Source organism: Calidris pugnax, unplaced genomic scaffold (genome assembly GCF_001431845.1).
Source record: "Calidris pugnax isolate Ruff unplaced genomic scaffold, ASM143184v1 scaffold194, whole genome shotgun sequence".
Lineage (NCBI taxonomy): Eukaryota > Metazoa > Chordata > Aves > Charadriiformes > Scolopacidae > Calidris > Calidris pugnax.
In genome coordinates this window covers 276601-276987 of record NW_015090923.1, presented here as the reverse complement: position 1 = coordinate 276987, position 387 = coordinate 276601, and the positions used below count along the sequence as shown (strand labels likewise).

General features: G+C 46.0%; 1 protein-coding gene across 2 annotated transcripts in view; it reads right to left on the bottom strand.

Moving 5' to 3' along the window:
• TIMM17A (translocase of inner mitochondrial membrane 17 homolog A (yeast)) overlaps window positions 1–387 on the bottom strand; it is a 14886-nt gene that overhangs the window by 808 nt on the left and 13691 nt on the right. The gene's annotated exons all lie outside the window — the stretch shown is intronic.

The window sequence follows — 387 nt, the reverse complement described above, 5'->3', positions numbered from 1 at the left end:
GAAGAAAAAAAAAGGCAGATGATAAATACCAAAAGACAGGAGATTCTTCCCACTCCCAGCACGAAAGACATCGGCAGCATTTCTAACAGAAAGCCCCTCTAGAATTAACGAAGCCAATAACAAGACTTTATATTTGGTGGGGGTTTTTTTGTCATTCAAAGAAGTTCAAGCGCTTTTTGCATCGATGGAGCCTCGGTCCAACGAGGCTCATGCTTTTATCTCCTTTATTAAGAGGAAAAGGAATCGGAGCAGCGAGAAGGAAGCATTTTCAGTCACCTAAAGGAGCTGAAACCTATTCCTTAGAATCATAGAATTGCCCAGGCCGGAAGGGACCTCCAAAGGCCATCTAGTCCGACCCCCCCGCAGTCAGCAGGGACACCCCCAACT